At 42.1% G+C, this 27,833-nt stretch overlaps 1 protein-coding gene and 1 long non-coding RNA gene across 5 annotated transcripts in view; both read right to left on the bottom strand.

The window, feature by feature from the left end:
* The window catches only part of PHF21B (PHD finger protein 21B), a 188,709-nt gene that overhangs the window by 111,378 nt on the left and 49,498 nt on the right, over positions 1-27,833 (bottom strand). The gene's annotated exons all lie outside the window — the stretch shown is intronic.
* LOC308477314 lies at positions 15,620-16,538 on the bottom strand. Its single transcript, XR_013986477.1, has 2 exons — positions 16,181-16,538; positions 15,620-16,148 (listed from the first exon to the last, which is right to left on the bottom strand). It is a non-coding gene; the product is annotated as an uncharacterized lncRNA (long non-coding RNA).

The raw sequence follows: 27,833 nt of genomic DNA on the forward strand, positions 1-27,833 counted from the left end.
TTCCCCTCCCCCTCTGTCTCCCAGAGGTGGGGACTTTCAGTCTCGGCAACTGGTTTCATGAAGACCTATTAGGAATGAGATGCTGTGCTCATTAGGCCTGACACTCTACCAAGTCTGCGGTGGCTGTGTTAATAGTTCACTCCAATTTTGAACTGTGTGATGACTGACTGACTGACTGGCTCACTCACTCTGTGACACATTGTCACAGTTCAAGGACACATTCCAGCCAGGCAAAAGCACCTGAGGAGGGTGTTGAGCAGGTGAGGAGCATAATGCGGAGAGAGGATGCAGCCTGAAGAGTGTGCCGAAGGCTGGATGAAGACTTCTGGAAAGCCCCTCTCTGCTTTATGTGCTGCTTGTGGGTTTCACATAGGCATCTGGTTGGCCAATATGGGAAATGGGATGCTGGGTTGATTCAGCAAGGATCTACTTAGGTAGCTCCAGTTGAGTCATATTGGCAGTAGCATTGTTAGTCTGTGCAGTGAAAGGGACTCAATCCAGCCCTTTTGCCCCCATTATATCCCCCCACCCACCCAACACACAGATGCAAATCACCCATCATCTGACCAGGACTACAACAAAGCAGCATTCAATTACTAGACGGGGCCAGGAGTAACATGTGCAACTGACATTTATGTGGGGGATTCCTCACTCAGCTAAGGAAGTCTGTTTCTTTATGTATATGCCCTGATCAAAAGTAATTAGGTTTTATATACCCGAAAGTTACCAAGACGCCACATCCTTACATGCCCTAGGTAGCTGCAGGCATACAGTGGTCAGAGGCACCTGCTTATATTGAGAAATGGGAAGAGACTCTGAGTGTCTGGCCCAGAGTTATATTTCACCTGCACTAATAGGGATATTATATTTAGACAAAGTACTAAGTAGTAAAAACAAGCTTTTTTTATAAAAAAAAGAAGATATATGTTTACGCAGGAAAACAGGTATTGCTGACAGAACTATCAGAATTCCCCATTGTATACAGCTGGGGTAGTTTATGCTGTGATCAACACATCCATTTTAAAAGGATGCTCTGTTAGCACAATCATTTTGGCTTATAATTCTGTACCACTTGCTTCAGAACAGCCCCATCGAAGCAGGGCCGTACTACCGCAGAGTAAAATGAAGCCTTAGTATCAAAGCTGGAATCAAAGCTTTCATGATATTCCTTACGGCAGTTCACACTCAAATTTGTTTCTTCATTCTCTATTGTTAAAGCTTCAAATCTCCTCTGAATAAAAAAATATTACTTTCCTATGATCTGACAGGGCACTATTTAACAAGATGAAGAAAAGAATAGTCCCACCCCCAGTATCCCTTCTCTGAAAACCCCCAAAGATAAGAACACACACACACAAGAAAGCATGAACAGCCACTGCCTGGCACTGGCCCCGTGATTTAAGAATGTGTGTGTTGGTCCCTTGGGGTCAACATGTATTAGAAAAAAATACAATTGTCCTATAATATATATTACGTAACAGCTGGAAGTGAACCTCACTAGCTGCAGCGGGCAAGAAGGCAGACTGTACTCCATGGTGCCTTAGGGCTTATGTGCGCGCCTTCACATGCACACGCATTAAGAGACACGATGCACCCTGAAATTGTAGCCCCTGGAGGCCTTAAGAAGGGGGCTGAAGCCTGAACATTAGCAAATATATGTGCAGGGTGACAATAAGGTTAAAAAGTACCACCAAATCTCTCACAGGGCAAAGTGGGAGCAGTGACTTAACCAGGGATCGGTACCATAAAAATCTGGATTGCACCAGATAAATAGATTGTATGCTGTTCTGCGTTTTGGGGAAATAGAAGCAGGAGCAGAGCAGGAATGAGAAGAACTCTGCTTTTCCAGCTAGAAGCTAAATACCTACATTAGTACCGTATTTCCAAGATTTTGCTCTGAAACTTAGAAATGTTAAGTGCTAAACTACATCCATGGCTCAAGTGAGCAAAAAGGCCTACATCTGAGCATGCACAGTGTTTTCTTTCCCTTCAGTAATGGCTTAGCAGGATGGAGTCTATTCCCAAATGCATGCCATTAAGAAGGCATTATTACGTTGAGCACATGAGGTCAGATTTCCCCAGCACAGCTTCTTCTTAACTAGAGATACCAGGGAATGAACTCAGGACCTCCAGAATATAAGACATGGGTTCTGTCATTGAACCATGATTCCTTCACTACTGAACAACCACATCAATCTGAACAAATGATGTATGGCATTAGGGCCTGGGCTTCCAGGCAAGTTTAACTCCCGATGTGCCTCTTTTTTTTAGAAATCAAATGTTGCTCACTGTCTCCAGAGCAGCAGCCGAGGTGAACCACCTGCTGGAAATTATACATATTAAGTATGCTAGCCTAGCAAATCTGATAGTCATATTAGCACAAATTAGCATAATGTGCAGATTATATTACCTGGAATTGGGAGCTTTATATGTGTGTTTAGCACTGCTTTTAAGTAGCGGTTGAGGTTTCTTGGAAAGTCTGCATTCATTCAGTAACCACCAAAATCATTGGATTTACAGCACAGCTCCTTCCCCTGTGCAATCATGCCTGAGACATATAAAATCATTACACTGAACTAAATCTGCAGCAGTTTTTGTCTCATGTTTTACTCCTTTAATAGGGACTTGAACTTTATTTAAGTAATAACTGCCATCATCAACACTTATCTTTGCATATAAAGTTTATTTAATTAGTACATTCCCTCCTCATCCTGATCACGCGGGTAGCGCTGTGGGTAAAACCTCAGTGCCTAGGGCTTGCCGATCGCATGGTCGGCGGTTCGAATCCCCGCGGCGGGGTGAGCTCCCGTCGTTCGGTCCCAGCTCCTGCCCACCTAGCAGTTCGAAAGCACCCTTAAGTGCAAGTAGATAAATAGGGACCGCTTACTAGCGGGAAGGTAAACGGCGTTCTGTGTGCTGCTCTGGCTCGCCAGATGCAGCTTCGTCACGCTGGCCACGTGACTCGGAAGTGTCTCCGGACAGCGCTGGCTCCCGGCCTCTTAAGTGAGATGGGCGCACAACCCTAGAGACGGACACGACTGGCCCGCACGGGCAGGGTTACCTCTCCTCATCCTGCCCATCCCACACATCTTTCACAAATTCTATTCAAATAAATTCAGAGGATCTAACCAGGGAATACATTCCCATGGTTCTCAGCATCTCAAGATGCAACTTATGTAGATAATAAAGGTAAAGGTAAAGGGACCCCTGACCGTTAGGTCCAGTAGTGACCGACTCTGGGGTTGTGGCGCTCATCTCGCTTAACTGGCCAAGGGAGCCTGCGTACAGCTTCCGGGTCATGTGGCCAGCATGACTAAGCCACTTCTGGTGAACCAGAGCAATGCACGGAAACGCCGTTTAGCTTCCTGCCGGAGCAGTACCTATTTATTTACTTGCACTTTGACGTGCTTTCAAACTGCTGGGTTGGCAGGAGCAGGGACTGAGCAACGGGAGCTCACCCAATCGTGGGGATTCGAACCGCCGACCTTCCGATCGGCAAGTCCTAGGCTCTGTGGTTTAACCCACAGTGCCACCCACATCCCTATGTAGATAATATTTGCTACTAGAAAAGTGTTATGCTGAAAAAGGCAGCCACCATTTACCAACTTGCAAAGTAATACTTAGTTGTTGTTTTTTACACATTGGGCTGAATTTATCTGAAGACATTTGAAAGTGACACTTAAATTAGTCTGGCAGCTTTAAAGTAAATGGGCCAGACCAGCTGCCCAATGTTATTCCAGCACTACTTCTGACTTTATGGGGGTTAAAAGCAGAGCTGCTGAGAAAGTGGTCTCGGTTTTTCACAAACATTTTCAACATGCCAAGAGGTGCCTTCAGTTTTCAGCTATTTCTGAGCACTTGTAAAAAATAAAATTAAAATGTTCAGTTAACCATGTTGTTGTCTTCAATTGCTCTCCTGTGCCCTCAGTGATGTCATCTGATAGTAAAATCTGATTGGATATGTCGTGCTGTGATATCATTCCATTCGATGGTCTTTATTTATATACCACCCTTTATCCGAAGTTTTGACTTTCGTTTTTAACTAGTTTAGTATCATGGGATGTTTGAACCTGGGTAACTGCTTTCTGAAGTTGTCTTGTTTCCCCAAACCATAACTAAGAATAATCACAGTTTAGGGTTCAGAATAATAATATACTGTGATTTACTGACAATGCAAGTAAGAGCTTCTAATCTCCTCCTTCTAGCCTCACCAGAGGTAAACTGTAAGTGATGCATACAGGGCCATGCATTTGATAATGGATCTCCTCCAGTCATGTAGAAGAAATCCTGGGGGCCATTTTTAGGAGGGCAGAACTTTCTCCTGCCTTTTGTACATCTTCCCATAACATCACGAATGGTTCATTTCCCTGCTTCTCATCAATGGTTGGTGGTGCGGGGGGGGGGGGGACATTTTGAGGGGGATGGGAAAGAACTCAGTGTGGGGTTGCTACTCCATTTTGAGTGTCTCCTCCATTTCTGCCTGAGGAGTGTGATGGTGCAGGTGTATGAGGAATCCAACCAACAAGACATTCATTAGCTGAGCAATGATGCTGGGTTGTCTGAAAATCCTGAAGATCTTCAAGAAAAACAGAACTGCTTTCGTGGCATTTCTGTGTTGTAAGTGTAGATGTAATCGTTGCACTACACATTTTATATTGCACATAGCAAAGGTGGCAATTATCCCACTGAGAAGTGACTGGTTTCAAGCCAACAAAAAACAGAAAACTTATTTTGCCAAGAATGGAGAGCATTCTCAAAGAGAATAATTTGATTGCCATGCGAGTAACGGCTTCAGCTTGTTTGGAGTTTTGAGGACTAAATTATGTAAAGGTGTGAAAGGGTTTGTTGTTGTTTTTTAATGCACAAAAAGATTTCAGTCCTGCCAAACAAAATTCTACATGAAAGAAACGATTCAAGTCTTTGAAATGCCCAGTCTCTATGTGGTTTTTTTTAAAAAAGCAAACACAATCAAGGTTCCTAAATTTAGACAATGCTACAATAATATATCTTATTTTGTAAAAAGCCAATTTTCAGATTTGTTTTTATTTGTCACCAGAAGGTGACTTTACCACATTGGTTTTGTGTAGTGAATATTTTGGCCTAGAAAATTGTCCGCCATTCTGGTTATAAGAAGAAGAGTTTGTATGTGGAGCGAAGGCTTCAGTATGGCAGAGGCTTGACATGCCTTTGTGCCCAGAGGTGCACTGCACATTCCTTGTCTCTTGGCAGCAGCACCTTCAACACAGCAATGTTCCCTAAGTACCAAATCTACTTTTTCAACCATAGGAGTAAGTGGCAGCCACTCACTTATGTAGGAAAAAGTAAAGGTGTGTGCTTGAGGGCAGCCGTGGAATGTCTGGGGTGGGAGCAGGTTAGGACTCTTGGTCAACTGTGCACCAGGCTGCAGACTGCTTTTTGTTCTACAGAATTCAACAGAGAATTTAGTTTACAGACCCTAGATCTCTATATATGTAATGGTTACACATACACAGTGTGTGTGTGTGTGTGTGTGTGTAGAGAGAGAGAGAGAGAGAAGATGACAACATATAGAAACACTCCCCCCCCCAAAAAAAAAATGCCATAGGAAAGGGGTTAATGCAATATCAAAAAGTCATGCGTGGAAGAGTTCTATTATGTGCAATTAAGAAAACACACAAGGAAGGCTATCACTCCAAATTTAACAACCTTGATCTTTTCAGAGTGATTCATCTGAGGAGGTAGGTGCTTATCTTGTCTATTTTGATTCACAAAAGTACTAAAAGGCGGCCAATAACATGCTAAGAGTATAATTAAGAAGACTTCTGCTTAACCAATTTCTTCATCAAACAAATTCCATGAGTGACTTTTTTGCAACAATGCCTTAGATAACTTTCAAAAAGGAGTCTCTCATCAGCCCCTGTTAGAAACTGAATGCTGGACTAGCTGAGCCTCCGCCTTATCCAGGAATTCCGTTCTTCTCGCTAGTCATAAATGTACGGATTGATTTACTCTCAGACTTACTTCAAGCACGAGTGGCAGCTAAGACGTTGGCAAGCGCTGATTGCTGCCTCTAAGCTTCGCAGCCCTCGCGGTTTTTGGAATTTAATCAACAAAAGATCGAGGAAATACCCATTGACGGTTATCCCAGCCCCGACATGGGAACAATTTCTAAGAAAATATTTCTCCCAGACAGACATCTCTAACATCCAATCTGATACTCTCTCAAGTCACTTGCCCATATGGCCAGATACTGACCCGGAGGAAATAGTAGATTTAATTGCTAAACTGAAAACTGATAAAGCCCCAGGGTCCGATCTGATCCCGGCGGAAGCTATTAAACAACACCCAATATGGTGGGCTAAAATTCTTGCAAAAATCTTTGATGCAATCAATGCCACGGGCCAGATACCTGCATCATGGAAGGAGTCCATCATAATTCCTATATATAAAAAAGGACCACCAGAGGACCCAGGAAACTATCGTAATATCAGTTTATTATCAATCATCGGAAAAATCTACACTCGCTTCTTGCTAACCAGACTAACCCAATGGGCCGAAGATTCCAATCTGATAGGCCATGAACAGGTCGGGTTTAGACCAAATCGCGCTTCTATTGACCATGCTATAATTCTATATCATTTGGCGCGGAAGTATTCTTCCCCTACTCATGGTCTTCTATGTGCCGCTTTTATAGACCTGAAGGCGGCTTTTGACAGTATCTCTAGAGAGCTGTTATGGGAAAAACTGGCAAAGTGGGGCATAGAAAAAAGGCTGTTGTGGCTATTGATTAAATTACATGAAGGGACGGCCGCTAGGGTGAGGTTAACACCTGAGGGCGATCTCACAAACTTAGTTCCAATAAACAAGGGGGTACGACAAGGGTGTATCCTTGCCCCCTATCTTTTTAACCTTTATATTAGTGACATGAGGACGCCCCTAGCTGAGGCCCAAACCTCCATTCATGCACCCAGGCTTGCAGACTATCGCTGCCCCTTATTATTGTACGCTGACGATGCGGTGATCCTCTCTTATTCTCGAATCGGTTTGAGGAGGGCCCTTAAGATTTTTGCATCATATTGCCAAACAAATTTACTTACTATTAACCATTCCAAATCTAAAGTCCTAATTTTTTCCAGGAGTCGTAAACTGTATAGATGGGAACTTGAGGGGAAGCCAATTGAACAAGTTTACAAATTTCAATATCTAGGAATTTACTTCCAGTATAATATGGGATGGAAAGCGCATATCACATATTTACAAAACAAGGTGAAAGCCCTTATCTACGCTCTACTACGTTTCTTCTTTACTGAGGGGGCTATGCATGTTCCATCCGCCTTAAAAGTTTATAGTGCAAAAGTGGTTGCAACTATGGCCTATGCGGTCCCTTTATGGGGCGCCTTTGTAAACCTCTTGCCTCTGGTGACATTGCAAAATCTTTTTCTAAGACGCCTTTTGAAACTACCCTCCTGTGTAAGCAACTCTGCCATTCGCTTAGAACTTAAGACCCCCTCCCTTGAGATTCTGATGTGGAGACATGCCTTTAATTATTGGCTGTCCCTTTGGCATAAATTGCCAAACTACCATCTTATTCAGTGTCTTTGGAGAGATGAATTCACCAGCCCATGGGCAACAAAAATCCATTCCAAACTGTTGTCTTATGGAATCTCTCCTTCCGATATACTTAATTTAGATCTAATTACAGCTAAAAAGGTCATCAAACAAAGACTGGAGGAGGTAGATTTACAACAAAATCTTACCACAGGTGGAGGTACATGTTCCCCGATATATCAGGGCATTACATCTATGTCCCAGATACCTCGATATCTGTCTACTTTATCGGCTGCGTCGCATAGATTCGCATTTGTTAGAGCCAGATTTAATGTGTTCCCCTCAAATGTGCTGAGCAATAGATTTTCTAACGGTAAAATCTCTGTTTTGTGCGCATGTGACAACAAATCGATAGAATCCCTTTATCATATCTTGTTTAATTGCCCCTTATACAATGTTCCCCGATCAAGGATCCTGAGTTCAATCATTCTGGAAACTGCTGCTAAACCACCTGAATTACATCTAGCTTATCTACTCCAGGACATTGACTCTTATAGAACTTTACAGGTTGCTAGATTCCTGATCTCAGTTCTGTCATATAAAAGACTTCATGGAATGCTGCATGACTATTAAAAATTCAGTAAACTCTATGCACCATCTTTATCTTCAAGGCCATAACACGGTACATTTAGAGATTATGCGTTGAAATATTTTAGTTGATATTTTAGATTGTAAAATGCTATTGATTTTATCTATTGATTTTTATCTATTGATTTGTTTTACCTTGTGGGCTTATAGCCGAATAAAGTATTATCTATCTCAGACTTACTGGTGTATCTTATGGGAAGTGTGTCCAGCCAGAAGGGGGAGATGTGGCCTGTGGCTAGCTAGACCAGTCCAAGCAATTACCCTGGAAATTGAATCAAGTGGAGGGTGTCAGAAAAAGAGTGTTCATACTATCCAACTTCATCTGTATACTGAAAAGCGGAGAGTGCTGCTCCAACAGTTGTTCCCAACAGCCTTATGAAGTTCCCTAACCTTCCTGACACAGAAACAGGAGATGAAGTCAACTCGCCTAGTCTGTCAAGTACATTTTTTTCTCATTATTCAACACTTAACAGGGATGACAGCCAAGATTAAATAGTCAGTCGTCTTCCACACCATTATGGCTCCTGCATGATTGCTTCAAATTAAATCTAACAGTCAATGAACTAGTCAATATTTAATTTACCCATTGCAGGTGGCGATTTAGCTTTGGTTTTTATATTGTTTAATGGCATAAATATTAGTATTTATCATTTTTTACGGGCTGAGAGAAAAGAAACCATTCCTCTATTTTGTGGGATATCTGGGCAACATTAACAAAGATATCACTCTTTAGGTATTTGCCACAAAGTTAAGGTTATAATCCTGTCCACCATTATGCTAGATCATTCCTATTGGCCCCAATCCAAATGTGTGCTTGTGCAATGTAGTCAGATAAATGGTGAGTGTTCTGATCAGTTGTTTGGCAGAGAGGGATACCCCAGTCTCTTACTTTCCTAAACAGGCCCTTGGCATCATCGCTGGTTATCTGATTGGACTATGCATGCACAAGCCTCACTGCTGGACTGGGTTGAGGAATGACATTCACAGCACCAGTTTTCATGTGCTATTCCTCACCTCACTAAGGATAACCACACAAGCTTCTTTGTTTGTCCTTATGTCCCTTAGTGCTGGACTGAATGACCTCATTGTGATTTAAGCAGAATTTCATTTTGCACACAATCCTGTAGCCACAAAAGGGATAAATGAAAATAAAAGCAGCTGTTAGAGTATGTTAAAGAGCCCTGCTGCAATAATTTTCCAAGCTTGCATTTTTTTAAATGTGCAAGTTGCACACACCTATGAGACCATTTTAATTTAGAGAGACCCTAGTGTCACAGGGGAAGAGCTCGAGGCTTTCAGGGTTAATATCTGTCTGCTCTTTTGACCTCCCAGGCTTAGTTAAAGAAAAAGCCATTACACACTGTAAGAGGGAGAGTTCCACCAGAAAGAGTATCTTTGACTTTCATTTTTGACCTTTTGACCACCTAAGAGTTCATCAAGTGGAGACAGATGTTTTAAACACAATTTCCATACTTTTTCTATTAAAAAAATAGCCCCACAATTCTCTTTCTTTTAAATATTTTTTGAGAATGTTCATTGGCCTTGCTACTAGAGTTTTTAATAAAAACCAAGAATGTGTAGCAATACAGACATGACCTAGATACAGGCATTTAAATGCTATCGTTTAATTAGCTATGGCCTCTCTTAGCCCAAGAGTGGTCATTGTAAACCTTCAAGATACATCAGTAGAGATCAAACAAAAAAAGGTTCCAGACATGTTGTTGACCCACACTGATGCACTGTGTGATCTGAGAGTTGCACTCCCTGCCTTTGGTAAGGTGTGCACCTCTCAAGACTGCATGCTACTTCCTTCTTGGACTCTCTTGCAGTGCCCCAAGAGACTGGGTAGTTGCTTGTGCAGTTAGGCTGACAATGAATGTAAAGTTATTCCTCTGCTACAAATGTGAATCACTATCATCAGCATTTTGCTGATGGAGGGCCAAGGGAGCGAGACAGTGACTTAGCCGTTGCCACACATTTAAAGCCTAAGAGGCTATGCACCCAGCCATCTACAGCGGAGGGTTCATAGACCCATGCCTGGTCATTTATGTGGACTGAGGTGCCTGCAAGAAACTCCTCCCCAAACTATTCACCTGTGCAAGCAGCATATACATGTACTCATGTATGCTCCAGAGGTATACATACCAAACACTGGGGTGGGGGGAGCCTAAGGCTTGCTTTTGCACACACAAAACATATTTTAGTATTCATTAATAAACACAGTTATATACATATATCATAAATATATCAAAGCAGTGCATCTGTACATAATAAAAACCAGAGACAGTCAGCTAACTACTACAGAAATATATTTTCTAAACTGCCTGCATAAGCCTGATGGCATTTTGAACCTGGAACAGAAGACACCTGGTGGCTCTTTAGGGGCAGGGTATTCCATAAGACTGGGCTCTATTTCCTGTTGATGTCAAATAAGCCTCATCCACTTGGTGGAGTGGGGCAACAAAACTCCCACAGATGATCTTCGTGATCAAGCTGGGATATAAAGGTTAAGGTGGACCCTAGGATACCTGGCGCTAACCTTTTCAGGGCTTATAAATTAATGCAAGAACCTTGAATGTGGTGGAGAAGTAGAGGTAAAAGGTAAAAAGGTAAAGGACCCCTGGATGGTTCAGTCCAGTCAAAGGCGACTTTGGAGTGCGGTGCTCATCTCGCTTTTCAGGCTGAGGGACCGGTATTTGTCCACAGACAGCTGAAGGGCAGTCAAATGCATACAAAATATTTTTATATTTATTTTACAGATGGCAGGCTCCTAGGACCATGGCCCTCTTTCCTCTTTGCTATGTCCAGGGTGCAAAGGAGTTCACCACCTGCTGGTGTGAAGCAGTTCTGAATCTGGATGCGTAGCACATGAGCACCACCTTGGCTTCCCTGTCAGAAGACAGGCAGGAAATAAATATGGGGGGGGGGGACTGTGAACTGAGCCGTTTCTAGTCACCTTGAATCCAAACTTTTATCCCTTCAACCACAAAAGTCATCTCACCTTACAGTGAGGAGAAACATTTGATTCCATTCAGAGAAAAAAGAATTCTCCATCTCTTCCAAAACAACAGTATAGATCCAAGCCCCATAAAAGTATTGCATTACCACAGCAACCAACTGTGAGGCAGAGCTGGTTTCAGTAAATACACTTGTATTTCTGTTAAGTAACCCAGTTAGCAATCTGCTTAAGGATGAATCTGAGTAACAATCTGCTTAGTTAACCATATGTTTGCATATACGTGCTGGAATCTCCATGTGAGCAGTTATGTTAGTGTGGAATGTCTTAGGCATGCGACTGGGCGATCCTGTCAATATACATTTTTCTTTTTGCTGTTAATACACTATTCCTCTCTTATTAGAAAGAAACAGTAATACTAAAATAATGACTTAATAATATCAGCTCTTCCAAGCTTTGCTCTTTTTAGGAAAATGTAGACACTTTTAGTGTGTTGTGTTCAGCTCTAAATATGGTATAGCTTCTCCTTTTCTCTAAAATGTTTACTTTCTTTTTCCCAATAATTTATTCCTGAATAGCTAAATATGGAATTATTTGGTCACTCAATTGTTTAGAAGGAAACCCCTTTCACTCTGCAGTGTGTCCATGCCAGAGTTCACACCTTCATCAGTAGGACTTTTGGTTGCATCCATTGTTTAGTCTATTTTAGTGTGGATTCACTGAAATGAATGGAAGCAACTAACTCCAATGGGTCTACTCTGAGGAAACCTAACATTGGGTACAGCCTTCTGAGTCTGAACCCAATTTCCAAACTAAGTGGCATTGTTTTTGCCAGATTCAGTACTGTGCTTGCGAATTTACCTTGGGGTGGTCCAGATTGGGGGGGGGGGTTTGGGGGGAGGGGTTGCCTCTGGCCATAGCCTCACTCAAGTAATAGAATTTTGGAAAGCAATAGTTGGTAATTCTAGTCTGCTTTACTTCGTCTAGCTAGAGTACTTTAACTGGCAGTAGATCTCCAAGCACATAATATCCTCAACTAGGTGCTGAAAATTGAACATGGGTCTCCTGCCTATGACACATCAGCACATTTATGCACAAGGAACACACTGGATTCAGTAACATCAATCAATATGGTATGTTTCTTTGGCCGAGTATCATGGGCCCGTATTTACCATGACACACACTGTTGAGTTGATGGAAATAGATTGTTCTCCCTCCCCCTCACACACTTTTCTTTTTTTGCATGGCAGAGATAGCCTGTTATCACGCTGCAGCTTGCCTTTCACAGCACATGCACCACTTACTTCACAACGGAAGCTCAGCTTTAGCAATATTATCCAGACAGCCTGCCACAAAAGAACTCAATTTAAAATGGCATTATTGTATCTTGTGGTTAAAGATCCCATTAGCTGCTTTCTTGTCCCTTAATATAACCACCATTTCATCAGCACTTGAAAGTTAAGTTTCAGGGGTGGCAATCGAGGGGTATGACAATCTGGTAAACTTTTAAAAAATCTAGGTCATCCATCCAGCACCCTGATACAGAGGCTCATGCTCTTCAGAAGATGGTTTACTTATTGGATGTATAATTCGTACTCTAATCTTTCTCCTTCAAAAGACATGAGTGCACAGTGACAGTTTAAAAAACACAATATTGTGTTTTCTAAAGTTTTCTAGAGCAATTTTCAAGCTTGCACCACACTTTCCACCCAACAATTGCTGGTATAACCCCACCTAAAAGTGAGGTGCAAGCATTATATTATGTTTCCTCATCTAGCTGTCTCTGCGTGTATGCTACATGCGACCTGTCCAGGAAGACCTGCTCCTTGCCTTGCAGGCCTTTTCCCACCTGCCCTGGGAGTGTAACTGACTCCAGCTACACAAGCGGAGGTTGCTGAACAGACTCTTGGGCTGGGGTGTTTAATGGGGTTCTTGCCATTGTTGCTGTGTGTGTGTGTTTCGATATTTTGTTTACTGTATATGACTTTTGTTATGCTTTTAGCTATGCAATTTTTAAATATGTGTAAGCCGCCTTGAGCCCGGTTTTAACATTGGAAAGGCGACATACAAATAAAGTGCTTGATAATACTCCAACATCCTATAAGGTCTTTCCAGTGACTCCTAGGTACTTTTCCCTACCCAGAGCCAGACCCACCATTAGGTAGGTCATCTGACCCAGCAGATCCTGGCAGTAGCCATTCCTCATAAGCCCCCCATGTCATTCCTCTCTGTTGGATATTGGAGCAATGTCTACCACAAGCCAGTCATATACCCTCTAAGCTAGTCAGGTGTCCTTGGGAGCAGCAGAAGACTGTTCCATTACTGATGTTGAAGTAAGATTGTTATTTATTATTGTTGTTATTTATTAAATTTGTATCTGAAGATCATAGGGGAGTTTACAGTATAAATACACAATACATAACATAACATGGAGGGCTTCAGATGGTGTTTGCAAGGTCCAGTTTGGCTTTTGTACATGGAAAGAGGAGGGCATTTTGTCCTTTGCCTCAGGCAGCAACATGTCTTGGGCTGGCCCTGGCCATTTAGGCACCAGGTGAAAACGTTGCCCTTTAACCAGGCCTTTGGCTGACTGACATGTAACACCCTTTAAAATGTGTTCTGGAAGGAGGGATTATTGGATTATTGCAGAAACATTATTATTATCATCTCTCCATTCACTCAACTTTGAAATAGTCACATTTACTAAGATGAATAATGACAAACACACACCCAAAAAAATAAGGGCTGCACACAGGACCCTGCAGATTATAAAGCTTGCCATATATTAGCCTATATTGACCCAAGTGCCTTGAGCTGAATAAACTGATTAACAGCACAATCCTAACCACGCCTACTCTTGAATTCAGTGGAGCTTATTTCCAAGTAAGTGGGTTTAGAATTGTGGTGCAACAGGGCAATCCTAAAACTGCTTAGTCAAAAGTAAACTCCACTCACTTCAATGAGGTGTACAGCAAAGCAAATGTGCAGAGGGTTACATCCTAAATTGCCTAGGTATACTGTAAATATATGGGCAAGATCTGGCCAGCATTAAACATTTTAAAATCCCATTGATTTCGTGGGGGGAATGTTTAGCATTCCCATTGAAATAAATGGCATATAAAAGGCCTTAATTTTTATATCCCACTGATCTGAAAGGGGAAATGAAGCAGCTGCTGAATATTGGAACACTTGGCAGCTTTGAAATGCTCTGATCCAAAGGGCTTGTTTTTATTTGACAAATGACTTTAAAAGCTGCCTTACTGTAAATCCAAGACCAGGAGGAGAATAATTGCATGGTGGGAAGAATGGATCCCAGGCTGTGAAGCATCATGGCCAATGTACCAAGATGGCCCTGAGCAGATTTACAAGGAGGCAGCCTTCAAGCTGCAACTAAAACTGTCCATCTTCGCTGCCTGAGCAAAACAACTGCAAGACAAACTTGTGCAGGTTGTGCGGCTGCCTTGGGGGTGGGGAAGCCTGATCTACATCCCATTTCACATCTCACCAACTGTGCTGACTCAAAGTGGGAGAATTTCCTGGGAGGCTGCAGGCACAGCTACAGCATCTCAACTTGGCAAAGTCTCTTGATCGGTCAAAGAGATGCCATGCATTGCGACTTGCTGTTATTTCTATTAATTATAGTTAAGTAATTATTTGCTGTAGTTGTTAAGAGTAAACTGTTTAATTATTATTTGCTGATACTTAATTTTACTGTTTATCATTATATTCTAACGGATTATTGATTTATTTGATATGTTGTTTATTTTAAAGTTATATTTTTATTATGACTTTTTTATTGGATCAGATTATTAGGTGTGTGATCTTTTCTGTCTTTCTTGTTGTTTCTTCAGCTTGTAAACTGCCTTGTGTATAGTAATATAGAAAACCGGTATGCAAATTAAAAGTAAAATGAAATGAAATGTTTCCTTAAGCTTAAAATTGTCATCTTTTCCCAAAGCCTCAGTAGGCTGACAATAGCACAGGCCAGGTTATTTATTTATTTTTTAAAACATTATGCCCTGCTTTTCACATGTGTCTGAAAGTAGCTTGCAAAGAAGAAGAATATAGAACACATTATGTACAAAATTTAAAACATCAGGAAATGAGAACATTCATGGTGCAAAGACATCCGGAGGGGGGGATGTTTTGATTTAATGTCTGAAACTTTGGAGGGATAGTGCCTGTCTGGTTTCTACTTGGCGGGATTTCCAGTCTACAAAGCAAATGCATTTAACTGAGCAGATATTGGCTGAGGATGGACAAAGGAATTGGGGTTCAATTCTGTCCTCCTGGGGAGGTGGCTGGATGTCAGCTAAGCTTTTACGTACTCCTATCTTCTACAAGAAGAGTGGAAGGGATTGGCAGCACTAACCCAGTCAAGGTGAAACAAACATAATTTGCAGGAGGTTTCCTTATCCCACTCTGTTGCATTTATAGAATGGTGGAAGTCCATATTTATTTATTTAAGAATTTTATACAGTACTTCACTTTCCATTATGTATTTTTTATTATTTTTCTGTAAGCTGCTTTGAGACAAAGATTAAAACATCATAAAATAGAAAAATTACAGCAATATCCACAGTGAAAGGGCCTTCATAGATATGGCAAGCAGCTTCTGAAAAGCTCTGCTAACTTGAGATGCTCTAGCTGTGCTTGCACAGCCCAGGAAGCCCACTTGCTTTGACTCAGCACAGTTGGCGAGAACATACACACCGCAGCTAGCAGCCACTGAGTGCCTCATCTTCTGTGGATGTGTCTAAGCCCCTTTTAAAGCCATCCACGTTGGTGGCCACCACCACCTTTTGTGGGAACATCTTCCACAGTTTAAGTTCACATTTCTCTTTGCCCTGGATCTTCCAACATTCAACTTCATGGGATGGCCCTGAGTTCTAGAATTATGAGAGATGACATAACATCAAAGAATAATGTCAGAAGATTATGCACAGCTGAAGGACCGCTGCAGCAGCCCTGTAAATAGCTGTAGCACTGCTGGCCAAACTCAAGAACAACCACCAAGCTTTGCTGTTGCATCTGTAACAGCAGTAGAACTTGGGCCTTTTTCTCTGGGTAGTTTGGAAGACCAGGCTTCCATTAAAGCAGTGGAATGGCTTTCCTAAAAAGCGAGCAAGGGGCTCCTTTCTCACATACACTAACAGGGCTGGAGAGCTTTGAAATGAAAGCCCAGGCAGGCCTGTGCACAAATCTTCCAGGAACCCATCGCTCCGGCAACGCCTGAGTGCCCCAAGGAAGGGGGAGGCCAGTTCCCGCCAGGGAGCAGGCGCAGCGTGATTTACCACAGCTTCTGCTTCAAGTGGTAGTCAGAGCGAGTTCAGGCATGGTTCATCATTATTATTTCATCAATTAAATGCACGATGCTCAGCTGGCGTCAGTGAAGTGGGCCATCACAGACGCAGCCAAATCCAGGTCAAAGGAGGTCTTTGTTCTTCTGCACAAAATACAACGAAAACCCCCTCTGTGGCATGTGATGCTTCAGACTAGGGGAAAACAGAAACAAGGGGATAAAAGGAGCTCTTAGGATGCAGAATTTGACCAGGGACAGCTTACTGGATCCAAGGACAGCTCTGTCATGAGGAAAGTGAACTTTGGTCAAACTTCAGCGAAAGATCCCAAGCCACTTGAATAATGAAAATAACCCCAGATATCCTAGTCATCTTTTTCCCCAGCCTCCTAAAATGTCCTTGTTTGTGATGAGTATGAAGAGAAAGAATACATGTAGCTCAGAAGGTTTTGCAGGCCGTTCAATTGATTTGGGGTTTTGTGTACAGCAGCTAACAGACCATTGGAGCATCTTTCCTAAGTGGTTGCCGGCTAATGCTTAGTTGTCTCAGTGAGGGGCTAAACTTGTGCCTGAGTTGGGCTGCCTGCAAAGAGGGGCTCACATAACTGATTTTTTTTTTTTTTTAAATAATATTTATTAAGATTTTCAAAAATACAGAAAGTAAGAATTGAAATACATTCAGAACCTTATTTTCAAACATCCACTTTCTGGGACTCCCCCCTTCCCCCACCCCTACCATATTCCTTTTTCATATTGTTGGCTCCACAAGCTCTCGGTTCTGATTAAAAACTTAATTTGTTTAGACCATTATTCGAATTTAAAATTTATACACTCCTCATCAACACCCTTAATAAAAAACAAAAAATTTCTTTCCCAGGGTCCACCCCATTTTTATTCCACAATTTCCCTTTTTTTTTAATAATAAAAACACCCCACACAATAGTAATATCAGAAATAAGAAATGAAAGGTATAATAGATGAAACAAAGCCAGTTCAAAAAAAAAGAAGTTAACAAGCCTTTGGATTTTAGTTCTCCCCCCCTGTCCCCGGTTTAATTTCCCCCTGACCACCAAACCATGTTATCCGCCTGGAATTCTTACAATCCATAAATCACCTATTTCCCCCAACTCCTTGCTGGCTTTTTTTTTTTTTTTTTTTCCTTTTATAATTATTTTTAAAACACTTAACTTCAGATCTTTAATAAAGCTCCCCCCATTGTTCTTTCCAAATTGTAGTCCAGTTTCCTCTTGTTCCGCTGCTGAAACGTTCTAATTCAGAAGCTTAGTAAGTCTGCAGGGATTATTGTTATTCAGGAACAAAAACTTGCGTTCAGTCCCTTCCTTTCTTCAATAGAAAATTCTATTGTCTCCTTTAGCTGAACACCCTGTAGACAAAATATTATTTCCGTTTTGCAGCTTTCCCAGAAGATAACCAGTCCTGTAAAATTCCAATGGTATTTTTCCACTTACAACCATCTTTGTAATGTCCCGAAACTCCTCTAGGGGGATTGTTGTAACTTTGTTTTCTCTAGTCCAAAAGTCCGATTGTTATCCATGTTTTCGCCATTTTGTGTCCAAGTTTTAACAAGGTGTAGCAAATTGTAACAAATTTAGCCAGCAAAGTTCTCATAGTAAAATCCTCTCCGCTTTCCGACTTTGACAGCTACTTTGACAGCTGTCAAAATCTCCGACTCTTTTCACCAGGCTCTCTCTTCAATCACCCCGGTTCCCAGGGGGGGGGGTTACGTTTCTTCTCCCTCAATTCGTCCTCCAGCACAGTTCTTATGGTTCCCCATCGTGGAATTCTTAGTTTTTATCAGCAATACAAATCTTTTTGGACCTTGGTTTCCCCGTCCTTGTCTTGGAAGGTTTACAATAGGGGGGGGGACTGACTTCCTTTTTGGATCCCCCCCCGCTCGTGTCCAATTCAAAAAGAAATTCTTTTTTTTCTCCTTTTAAACCCAGTTTCCAAATTACTCACGGGTTGTTGTTAAAAAGTCCGAATTTTCAATAGAAGAAGTCAGCGCTCTCCACCGGATGGCATGCGGCTGCGCTCGGCAGGGATAGCAGAGGACTCAAAGCACCACGCTTCTCCCCGGCACCCGATCCGTAGCCTTTAAAAAGGCTCCTTCACGAGTCGGGAGGGCGCTGGCGGTGCCAGCCGAGTCTCCATGTCCACGGCCCTCGTGGCCGTGGTTTTTAAGGGTCCCCGCATCGCCGGTGCGGTAGGACCCAGCCCCTGCCGAGCAGACTCCCTCCGAAGCTCGGAGGGAGTCCGCCATTCGGCGATGGCGCCAACCCGGAAGTCCCACATAACTGATTTTTCCTCTTTCAAACTAAATAAATCTGCCATTTAAAAACCTAAATGTCAGATAGAAGATCATGGTAGAACCCTTCTTCCTGGCATGGTTGTTTTGAATGTGATGGGGGGGGGTTCTGTTTGTTCACTTTTGCGTTTTTGTGTTTTGTGTGAGGAGCACTCAGGCACAGGAGCCCCCCCCCCCCCCACAGCCTGAAGTGGTCTAGCCCAAACAGAGGTTTAACATCTCACTAAAAACTGAGCCTCATTTACCCTTCTGTTCAACTATAAACTTACTTCAGTCAGCAATCAGCTGTCATTAATTCCCAAGGTTTGGAAAAGAAGATTAGCAGCCAATGAGAAGAAGGCATGCACAGTAAAAGGGAAAGGACCCCTTGATGGTTAAGTCTAGTTGAATTTGACTATGGGGTGCAACGCTCACCTCCATTTTTAGGCCAAGGGAGCCGGCGTTTGCCTGCAGACAGCTTTCCGGGTCATGTGGCCAGCATGACTAAAGTGCTTCTGGTGCAATGGGACAATGTGATGGAAGCCAGACCGCAAGGAAACACCATTTACCTTCCTGCTGCAGCAGTACCTATTTATCTACTCACACTGGTGTGCACTGAACTGCTAAACTGGCAGGAACTGGGACAAAGTAGAGTGGTGCATTTTCAATCAGAAACAAAGCTGGGTTAAAACTTAGGTCAATGATAGCTCCCATTTGAAGGAATTCATTCAAGGTATTGAGGGGTGGTGAAAACACCCATTTAACAGGACAACAGCAACTTTATATTGATGCATTACTTAATATGAGGATTGCAAGCTGTAAGGAATTAATAAATTAGAAATGGTGCTCACAATTTTTGGTCTATTCAAATGGTTCCTATGATTTATCAGGGACCAGAGATTGTTTTTTTAAAAAATCTTTTTTAATATAAGAACTTATGAATTCTTAGTAAGTAGAAAGGGCTTTCAAGAGGAAATGCTCCTTCCGATATGGTTTCTGCCGGCTGTGACACATGTTTGCATAATCTAAAAACAAAGAACAGAGCTTTATTCATTGCACGCTCCAAGAGCATCTCTGCAGAGATGTACATCTATATTATGAACAAAAATTCTTAATACAATTTAGGCTTTTTAACATTACTTCACTTTTTTTTACTCTTTTACATTACTTTACTTAAATGAAGGCAAATTTGACTACGACATCTACTTTGGAGAGTGATTTCTACATGCAAAGGATGCTAAGGAACATAAGACATGCTTCAAAGTGAGAGGAAGACTGCTAAGTGTGTTCACTGGTTGGGAACAGCAGCCTGTTTCTGTGTAACTGGATGGATAAGCTAATATAAGGGGTGAACAAATGATCAGCTCTGTTGCCCTTTCAAATACATCATGATTGATTGTGATTATTTGAGACACTAGATAAATTAATACAGAGTTTTCAAAAACGTTCAATATGTTTTGCTGCACTGAATGTTTCTAGATGTCACACTGTAGTTTTGTACTTAGTACCTTCTATTATGGATGTTTTCATTTGTTCTAAATCATTATATCTCTTGCTTTATATTGATTGTAGGGACATCTAGAATTATTATTATTTTACACTGCATATCTACTGATGAATAACTATTATTAATCTCATTGTTGGCTAGCGAAACTGGATGATATGTTATACACAATGTTGCAGCAACATATTTAGCTCCTCCCTTTGCAAAGTGCATTGTATAGGAACTTAGCCATGCCCAGACATCATGGATGTGCCATGCTTATCTGCCCCCGTCCTAGCTGCAGAGCCAATGGTGCAAAGTGAAGGCAGAATAACGCAGAACACTATGAGCTCAAGGTGCAAGGTAAGCTTTTGTATTACAGAAGCATAAGCTAAAGACATGTTTGCCTTTTTTGGTACCAATCAAGCATTTAAGATGCATCTGTTGTATCTTTCATAGTTTTAACTTGCAAAGTGTCAGGAAATGGAGCAATTTTCACATCACAATCAGTGATCCAGTAAGATGAAGTAGCCAAAAAGTTTTATTATGGGACTAAAAAGTTGGATCACATGGCATCACCAGAGAACGAGAAGCAACTAATCATATCTGGAATCAAAAATAGCTGCCTGCTACTACTAAGAACCATATGTACTTTATGCAAAAAGCTAAAAAAATAATGCATATAGACAAACACAACCCATCTGTAGATAAAAGCTATGTTCTGTCACATTGAAGGAGGTAAGGTAAAAGGAGGACCAGGAAACAGAAGCCAAAACTGGACAATACAGACAGGCTGGACCTAACGGCTGGAGTCACTATAGTGTACGAAGTAGATTTATCCCTGACCTCACTGGTGTCCCTTTTATGTTCTCCCTTCTCTGAAGCCTGTGGGGATCTCTAGCAGAATTCTCAGCATCCTCACCAAATTATATGCTTTAAAGAGACACTTATTCAGAATTGATTGTAAATAGGACATAATCAAATAGCAGGGAAATAAGCTCTGGCCATTGCTTCCAAACCTAACATAGAGCACCAGTGGGCAGAGTAATTCATTCCTCTCCTGACCAAAAGTTACTCACTAGAATTCATACACAGCCAAGCAAAAAGGGATGTACTGTATTTGCTCCATGATGTGTCTCTAAAGGGTGAAAGGTAAGGAAAGGAAAGGAAACAAAGGCACTTTGGGGGTTGCATTTTTGGTGGAAATAAGTCCAAACTACTTACTGGTTACACCAGTGTGGTGTAGTGGTTAAGAGCAGTAGTCTCGTAATCTGGGGAACCGGGTTTGATTCCCCGCTCCTCCACATGCAGCTGCTGGGTGCCCTTGGGCCAGTCACACTTCTCTGAAGTCTCTCAGCCCCACTCACCTCACAGAGTGTTTGTTGTGGGGGAGGAAGGGAAAGGAGAATGTTAGCCGCTTTGAGACTCCTGAAGGGGAGTGAAAGGCGGGATATCAAATCCAAACTCTTCTTCTTCTTCTTCCAAACATTTTCGATAGTGTGAAAAATACCTCCTGTTGTTGGTGATTTTATGGCACTCCTTGCAAAAACATTAACTTATTCACCTAGATGGGCCGCATTTGGTATTGCTCATAATTGCCACAGTGACAGATCTGGCCACATAATGCAGACATATCATCCCATTCACTGCATAGCTCCTTTTGGGTGAGATCACCTATAAGACTAATCTTCAAAGGGCAAAGAAACATGAGCCAGAAGGAAAGAACTGTGCAAAGCATCAGCAGTTGCAGGGAGGGTTGTGTGGAGAGAGATGACAAATATTTGAAAAAGTTCATTATTGCAGGGGAGAAATCACTCCAAAGAAACTGTTGATTTCTATTAGAAAACAGAAAGTGGAGAATAGCTAAGATAGCTCTTTCTCACTCTTACTCACTTTTTGTTTGGCAGACACTTCCATATATTACATATATATATACTGTTTATCCAATCAGAAAACAGATAGTATGACTTAGAGCCAGGGTTTAATTCACCCTTGGGTAAAAATCCTCATATTTCATAAGAATACGTTTCATACCACATTTCATAAGATTAAAGAACTTGGGGGGGGGGTCTGTCTGGTGCCACCTCCTGTCCCTTGAGCACACAACACCTCCAAATAAATAGCTGTCTTACTGACAAGAGTTACGTAGCACTGCTGAAAAAAGGCAGCAAAAAGATAGAATAAGATAGAAATAGATAGTTATTTCAAAAGGCATTCCCTCCACCTTTTCAAGCCTATTAACTATTCCCAATTTGCTAACTGCAGCCTTCATGCAACAAATTACTGAATCCTACAAAAGAGGTAATATTAAATCACTGACAATGTTATGACCAGCTACTGGTGACCAGTATGCATGTGTTTCAAAAAAGATGTGGAAAAAATACTCAAAATCTCAGCAGCAATGAGTTCACATGATCAATGAGTTCACATGAGTTCTTTTATGAAGGACAGTCCCATCATGTTTATTCATCACACTGGAAATAGTTGTTCCCAGTTCCTTTACAGGAGGAGAAAATGTACCGCACGTATTTCTCTGACCAATTCTACATGACGATGCAGTTGGTCTTTAGGGACTTGGTACAATGACCCTAAAGTGATCATATGAATTATATTTCAGAGCTGGCTGCACTTGAAAAGAGGAGGGAGGGGTTCAGGGCTGCTGCCTTTGCTTTTCAGTTGGCACGGATGTCCTTTTAGAATTCAAATAAGGACCGAAGGACAAAGTACACTCTGCACTTGTATCACCAATGAGCCCAGCTCTTAGTGTTCCCTTCTCAGGAGGTGCTGTCATGACACCTGCTAAAAGAGGTGTCTGGTGGCAGAGCTGCTATCAAATATTCAGGAAACAAACGTTATGTTGAAATATTAACTCACAGAAATGATGTCTGCTTTTTAAAAAATGAAGGATCCAAACTAAAATCCATTAACAAAGTTAACGGGAATCCACATTTCAGACCCTCTCCCTCTACCCATATTTAATAACTGCAATATTTATTTTCTCACCATGTGATACAATCTCTGGTGTGTATTGGGTCTGGTGTGTACACTGGGTCAAGTACCTATTATTACTGTGGAAGGATGTATGGATCCAGAACTGGCCTCCATAGTCACTTATAGACTCACTGTTAAGACCGTGTTCATGGAAGACAATCTTACTCAGCTACGAGTGATCACAAAAGAAGAAGAAAGACCAGCTTTATGGCTTTGGAACCAAATCTAACAGCTTTGCAAGCACCTGGCATAATCCATTGGGGTTGGGGAAGGAAGGTAGGTGGTACTTAAATCTTGTTTAAATCCATGGGTTCAAAGGCTCATTCAGACATTCAAATTAACACTTATTTCCTCATCATTTTTTTGTTCAGCATCTGGTGACCAGCAGCAGCAGATGTGAACTGATGTTGGGTGTTATAAAAGTTCTCCTCTCTGTGATATTAGTTCTGTGGTGGCTTTTTCACATTTGCAGTCGTCACTTGATGTTGCAGCCACATAGTGAACCCAGAGGTGGAATTCTAACCCATAACCCTCACAGATGATATGAAGTATTTAACATATTTTATCAAACTGTATCTCCCGAACGGACCATTAAGGTGACCTAAACAAGCATGTGATATAAAAACTGAGGTGTTTGAAAGCCTCCTCTATTCTATTTAATTGTGTGATTAAAATAAAATAAACATAATCCGAAAGTTATTTTTCCAAATTCTTATATATGTTTTCTGTTGCCCAACAGAAGTAAAAGTTTAAATTCAAGATAATAACTAGGAACATTCTAGATAGGACCTCTGCCCCAATTCCCCTCTTTAGAAATAGAAATTCATGTGGATTTCAATGGAATGTATGAGTTAGCATTCTGAGATATGAAATTGTGAAAAACAACAGTACAGTGGTACCTCTGGTTGTGAACGGGATCCGTTCCAGAGCCCCATTCGCAACATGAGCAGAACACATGACGTCATTCTGAGCATCTGCGTGAGCGGCGAAACCCGGAAGTAACCCTTTCTGGTCTTCCGGGTAGCCGCGGGACGCAACCTGAAAAGATTTAACCTGAAGTAAACATAACAAGAGGTATGACTGTATTAGGGGATTAGATTTGTAGAGACGTGCTAAACAATAAACAGGACTGTGTTATCTCAACTTTAGGGTTGCAATATTTCAAACAGTGGAAAAAGTTGTTGAGAGTTTTTGTGAGATTTTAGGGCAAAATTGACCAAACACACACACACACACACCACGTTTTGGTGCTATTTTGATGGGGAAACGGCAGAAACGGCACTGCTTCCATGGGCTGCCATACGTCCAGATTTTCCAAAACATTTTTTTTTCTAATTTCTGCCCAGACACTGCTGCTGACTGTAATATTCCGAACACATATGGCAACTTAAAAGTGTGTTATTTCCATGTGGTTGAGAGTTGTGCATGATTAAGGCTGCAATCCCTCAGAGTAAGCATAACTGAAAATAGTGGGACTTACTGCTACATAAAGTAAGTACAGGATTAATTCACATCTCCCAAAGTTTTTACTAGAGTTTGCCAGCTATCTAGATGCACAGAAGCAGCTTGTTTGCACCAAAGCTTGCCTACCCACCATGATGCCCTGGTCTTATGGCAGGGCCATGGAGTCGACTGTGGTGCAGTTGGCTGTCACACTGCTTTTGTCATCCTGAAGGTTCCGTGGTGCAATGTTTGAATGGCTAATTTCAGAATGTGGCAGTGGTGGATTATTGCTCTACCCTTTGCCAGTTATGCTGCAGGGATCTACGGAACTCTTAATTTATTCCCCATGCAGTCAGACAATTCCATGAAAGCACTGGGAGATGGAGACTCTGAAGGTGGAGACTGAGGTTCCATCAAAATGGGGGTGACGTCCAGCACTGTGCTTTTCATTCAAGCCAGGTGAAGTAGTGAGTGTTCTGAATCAGTCCCTGGGTGCGGTAAAGGACCGGATAAGGATCAGGATGTCTCACTCCAGACAAGATGGAAACACTGTTAGTGGGAGAGGAATAGTTTCATTGGGGGCTGTATTCCTCTTAAATATCAGGCTCGTCGTTTGGGTGTGCTCTTGGGTGTAGTGCTGTCATTGGAGGCCCAGTCAGCTTTGCTGGCTCGGGGCACCTTTGGTCAGCTTAGGCCAAAATACTAGCTATGACCCTCTCTAGACAGAGATAGCCTTGCTACAATTATTCATGCTCTCACAACCTTTCGTTTAGATTACTGCAATGTTTTAGATGCCAGGGCTACCTTTGAAAATTAAAATTGGTGTAATGTGTTACATGCGGGGCTGTCTTTAAAAATGGCCCAGAAACGTTAAATTAGTCCAGAATAGGACAACATGATTTATTTCTTTTTAGCAAGGATGCCCAATACACTTATGGTACACCACTGATTTGGCATCTGTATTGGAGTTCAGCTCAACCTTGAAAACCCTAAGTGACTTAGAGCTAGGTAACATGAAAGATTGTCTCCACACATATGCCTGAACCCGAAGATCATCTGCAGAGGCTCTTCTCTGGGTGCTGTCGGCAAATGAGATAAGACAGGTTGCTATTACAGTGCCCCTGTGCCAGAATGCCTTCCCTAGAGAGGTTGCCCAGTGCCTGTATTGGGGTATTCTCAGCACCACCTGAATACCTTGCTATTTTTCCAAGATATCCAGTTTTTAAAAACCAGTTTTAATCCTTTATAGACCTTTAACACTACTGTTTTATTCGTTGTTGATTTTATTCTGATGTCGCATTAGCTTGTTTCTTATTCTATGTACTTATTCTATTGGTAATGAGTAGTGCTAATTTGTTGACATCCATCTGCCTCAGACACAATGGAGTGTGCCTCTGGGGGCAAATTCAAATCACTGGAAAATCGCAGCGCCCACTGTGGCTACAGAGACTGGTAACTCATAACTGCTGCCTCCCACAGTGTTTTTGCTGCATTTGCCTGGGCAGCGTGTCTGGAGGCCCTGGGCTGCCCCAATGACAAGACCCCCCTTCTTGGTCTCGCTGATGTGGTCCAAAGGAAAGCAGAGGAAGACATTTGGCACCAGCTTGGCCACAGGACTTGCCAGAAGGAGGTTTACAAGATGCCAGTCTTAGGGATTCCACTCTGGATTTGTGCAGGATTTACTTCTCCCAAAGATGTTCCACAAGGCAGTGGATATGGCTTTTTCCTTGGGGTTTACTCCAGAAGCCTTCCTCACGGATGAGCAAAGCCACAAGGCAGTGGAGGTTTAGGGTCAGAGTTTTCCTTCTCCTAGATGGCCTACCTTTCCAGGTTTATGAGTCACATCTGCCCCTTACTTTCTTCTACAGTGCAGTGTTAGTGTTAATATGCTGCAACTGAATAAAGAAAAGCTGGAAATGAGATTGAATGGCCAAGGGCAGAAATGTGGTTACTTTCCATTGCTCCAATGATGTGGTGATGCTGGAATGGGGAGTAACCAAACCACTGCCCCTGCCTACACGAGGTGCTTCCTTCCAACCTGACTTGGGGGGGGGGGGTCCAGTAGAGACCTCAGCAGCTCCAACTCCACCACTGCTAACAAATAAGTCCAGCCTTTCACCTTTTGTAGAACAGGTGCAGCTATTTTCAGTTGACATGTTGAAGTGGATAATATATTTTCCTTTTTTCATGACAAAATGTCAATAAGGTTTTGTAAAATGTGCCAAATTTAAAGATTACACAATAAGGGTAGTAAAGTTAATCTGCAACACTGTCTTGGTTTCTACCTTCCACAGCCAGCCAGACCCTACTTCACCTTACAAAATGTTATACACACAAGACAAACAAATAACAGGAGTACAACCAGAGGTGCAGAACTCAACAATGACACAGGATTACTGCCTCTTTAACTAGTGCCTACTAGTGCTATTATCATTCAGAGTGCCTTATCACTCCATGCACAAATATTATGACTAGCTGAGCATCTACAGTAATCACTACTGTAACTGCGTACATATATTTGTATTTAATATTGCAGGCTGTTGCTGTCACCATGCTATAAAAACCAAAATGGCATTAATGTCAACGCTGGGGATTTGCATAATGCTGACAAGAAGAAAAAAAAGACTGGCATGTTTCTTCAGCGTGCAAGATAAATGTTTGGCCATGCTCAGAAGTATTCAGATAGCAGCTTCTAAATTGACTTAAGATACATACACATTCCAAGTATGATAGGTTTGCCTGGAACCCCTTAAAGAGGCAGTTATTAACCCAATTCTTAAAAAAACATATTTGGACCCGGCCACTATGGCCAATTATTGTCCATTCTCAAATATTCCGTTCCTGGGCAAGGTGACTGAGCAGGTGGTTGCGGAACAACTTCAGACACACCTGGAGGATGTGGACCATTTGGATCCCTTCCAATCGGGATTCAGGCCCCATCATGGGATTGAAACCACCCTGGTCACACTGGTCAATGATCTTTGGTGGGCTAGGGACAGAGGTGAAAGCTGTTTCCTGGTCCTGCTTGATCTCTCAGTGGTTTTTGATGCCATCAACCATGGTATCCTTTGAACCATCTAGAGAAGCTGGGAGTTGGGGGCATTGTTATGCAGTGGTCCCGATCCTTCCCCCTGGGTTGTGTCCAGAAAGTAGTGGGGGTTGATTGTTTGGACCCCTGGGC

This window comes from Podarcis pityusensis (genome assembly GCF_964106645.2).
Source record: "Podarcis pityusensis genome assembly, chromosome: 5".
In the NCBI taxonomy this organism is placed as follows: Eukaryota; Metazoa; Chordata; class Lepidosauria; order Squamata; family Lacertidae; genus Podarcis; species Podarcis pityusensis.